The sequence below is a fragment of the Schistocerca nitens genome, chromosome 5 (genome assembly GCF_023898315.1).
Source record: "Schistocerca nitens isolate TAMUIC-IGC-003100 chromosome 5, iqSchNite1.1, whole genome shotgun sequence".
Classification (NCBI taxonomy): domain Eukaryota; kingdom Metazoa; phylum Arthropoda; class Insecta; order Orthoptera; family Acrididae; genus Schistocerca; species Schistocerca nitens.
In genome coordinates, this window is record NC_064618.1 from 726,192,681 (window position 1) to 726,196,280 (window position 3,600).

The window sequence follows — 3,600 nt, forward strand, 5'->3', positions numbered from 1 at the left end:
AGTATTTAACTCGAAAAGAAATAGAGAGATGTTCAGAGCTGGAAACAACCCTCCTGAGCAGGTGGAGGACAAAGCATTCGCTGTGCACCATTTCTGCACAGTCGGCGACTCGGGGGTGGCCTGTTTGCCATGAAACTGCTTTCTGCGAGACAGGAAAGATAAAATCTAAAAGCCAGGAACAGCCCTCAGAATGGGAGAGTGTCGAACCGGCCGTTTCTTTGTGGCAATGCCATGGAAGAATGTTCATTTAAAATCCTACTAACAGAGATTGTGGCTCAGAGTAATAATTTCCATAGAACGCACCCCTTCCCGTTTATGTCTACACGCAAGCCTTTCGATTCTTGAAGGTTGTAAACCTGTCATAGATTGCGAGAGATTTTCTGGATTCCTCCTCACGCCAATCATTTGGTTAACCGTAGCAAAATATGCAAAAGTAGGAGTTTTATTAAACTTATTTATACAGATTGTTATTGGATGGAACTTGCAACGTCTGCTGCAGTTGGCCGGCAAGATTCCTTTGCTGGTAGATTCAGAGAATTTTGGAAGAGTTATGTCAGAAGACACTGCTCAGCCGGCCGTAGTGGCCGAGCGGTTCTAGGCACTACAGTCTGGAACCGCGCGACCGCTACGGTCGCTGGTTCGAATCCTGCCTCGGGCATGGATGTGTGTGATGTCCTTAGGTTAGTTAGGTTTAAGTAGTTCTAAGTTCTAGGGGACTGATGACCTTAGAAGTTAAGTCCCATAGTGCTCAGCGCCATTTGAACCATTTTGACACTGCTCAAAGATCGACGAGTACGCAACAGCTGCTGGGGCTTCGAAGAGTAAACTCCTGCTGTTGGGCCACCGGCGTGGAGAGATGGCGCATATTATAAGCGAGTACAGAGGCTGAGCTTGATTCAGAACTCCCTGCTCTTAGTGCCACCGTCTTCCTCACTCGCACTATATAAGAGTGGTATAAATGAGCTTGCGATGCTCTCACCGAACCGAGGAGGGTGCGAGGCTGCTTACCTAACGTTGAAGTTCAACTACACAGTTTTAACGTTTGTAGCCAGCTAGTTACTTCCATCATGTACTTTGGCGATCTGCTGGTGTCCACACTTATTTTTGGGGGTTCTTCCTTTAGGTCACTAATCATTTTCGCAGTCATTAGCCGTATTTGCGATATAGTGTCATACTATGTTTCCATGTGTCCCCCCACCTGTACCAAGGCTATACTTCATAATTACAATCCTTTTCTCCACGATACTTACGTACTTGATTCAGTGCGTAGTTCGGTTGTTTGATGTTGCACGGTAAGAAACCAAATTGTTACAGTAACCCCTAGCTTCTTTTGCAATTATATGAGCCCCTTCATTAGCATAGGCAACGGCCGTGCCGCAGTGGATACACCGGTTCCCGTGAGATCACCGAAGTTAAGCGCTGTCGGGCGTGGTCAGCACTTGGATGGGTGACCATCCAGCCGCCATGCGCTGTTGCCGTTTTTCGGGGTGCACTCAGCCTCGTGATGCCAATTGAGGAGCTACTCGACCGAATAGTAGCGGCTCCGGTCAAAGAAAACCATCATAACGACCGGGAGAGCGGTGTGCTGACCACACGCCCCTCCTATCCGCATCCTCACAGGAGGATGATACGGCAGTCGGATGGTCCCGATGGGCCACTTGCGGCCTGAAGACGGAGTGCTTCATTAGCATAACCTTGTGTGGTGTAGAATCTGTACTTCCATGATTAATTAGGTCGCCTCTAGTAGTTTCTGTTGCGTGAACGTTTTTCTTAAATTTGTGTGATCTTATGCGGATCTGCCCTTCTCTATAGATTATCTGGGATCGGACGTACAGCATCTTAGGAGTATGCCACCTCACAAACTGCAGCACATAAAATGTCTGTGAAGCAACAGAGAATCCTGGCGCTGCAAGCAGCAGGTGGGGACAGACTCGTTTGCCGTTTCCGGGTACGGCATGAAGAGCGTTGTAGCCTCGACGGCGATGACGGCGGCGACGGCGACAGGCGTCGGCGTCGGCGTCGGCGTCGGCGTCGGCGGCCCCGCGGCCTGAGCGGCGCGCACCGCCGGCCGTGATGAATCCCCGCGTCAGGCCTCGGAATAAACGTATGCCCCTCCGCGGCAATAACCACAAATCATGCGCCAGCAGCTCGCGCGGCGCCGCTGCCGGCCGGGCCGGACCTGCGCCACGGCCGCTACAGATGGCGGTGTTGATTTCGGGGGAAGACGAACATCGTTATACGCCCGCCCCGGGCCCGGGAAATTAAGGACCGTGTCCGAAAGCGCCGGCCCGCTTAAATAGGCTGCAAGAAATACAGCGTCGTATGACCGCCCGTCCGCGCTCTTTTATTTGGTGTAAAGGTAAAATACGGCAAAAAAATAAGAAACGTTAAACCCCCGTCCTAACTAGATTATTTTGAATATTTATATCTGATCTGCTTTAAATGATATCCTTGGACCGCAGCTCCTCCCTTTTCCAGGCTTTTCTCGTAAAATTCATGGACTGTGTCCGTGTGCAGCCCTTAACATGGCTATAACTGTCGGCTTTCAATTTAAGCGGTGTGTGTGTGTGTGGGGGGGGGGGGGGAGGGCTTTTGTTTTCGTTTTCGGTCGGCCTCTCGAGTTGCTGATGACGCCTCATGTTCGCAACAGCCTTTGTGTTCGAATATTTGTTTCCCTCTCGAAAGGGTGACTTAGACATAGATGGCGTTACAACAGCGTACAGCAGCTTAAATAGTTCTAAAAGAGGAAACTAATTACTGCTTAACATCACATGTGACCGACACAGGCAGGTGATTGCCTTTTTTTTAATTGCACACTCATTTCTCTGTACTTATAAACATCGTGAAAAACAAAAATATTTTACACCATCAAAATATGTGAGATACAGGTCAATAACGGGGCGCTGCATCAAGAAGGTAACTGCTGCACTGTCCCGTCAACTTCATTACGGCCAGGCGATTGCCTAATGCATCAGAGATTTAAAGAACTGGAATATCTATAGCAGGGTGACGAGACTCTCCCTCTCGCCCTCTCTAATAAGAGCAACGTGCCTTGAGCACTTACGATCTCACTCAGCAAACTGACAAGAGCAGTAGCTCCTGTCTTACAAATATCGAAAACATATTAATAAGAAAAATTATGTTTACTGTTTTCTGAGTAGTATTTTTCCTATGCTAATGCAAGTTTCGAAAGCAGAGATTCATCATCGGAACCTCAGTTGTTATTTAAGAACCTCCACTGCGATGTTGCCATGCCGAAGATCAGTGATCTTGTTTATATTTTTGCAAATACTCGTATTTGTCGTGTTGACATCGCAGTGAATGTTCTTAAGGGCGACTGAGGTACCGATGATGAAACTGACACTAAAAGAATGGCTGGACAATGTGCGCTCTAAAGTGCATGACTCAAGAGCTATGACGATTTGTTCAACTTCGCTCAAACACGTCCCTTCCGCTGATCAATCGCATTTCGATTTTGTCTTGTCTCCTCGAAAAATATAGAAGGCAAAGAGCTTGCAGTGTAAGAGATTAGTTTCACAGTAACGAAGATGAAGAAGTACTTGTAACTCTCGAGGTACTAACGAGGTTTAGAGCCCATAT

The 3,600-nt window shown here is 48.0% G+C and overlaps 1 pseudogene; it reads left to right on the forward strand.

Moving 5' to 3' along the window:
* Positions 1 to 1,361: 1,361 nt before the first annotated feature.
* LOC126261144 (5S ribosomal RNA) lies at positions 1,362 to 1,478 on the forward strand (annotated as a pseudogene).
* Positions 1,479 to 3,600: the final 2,122 nt, after the last annotated feature.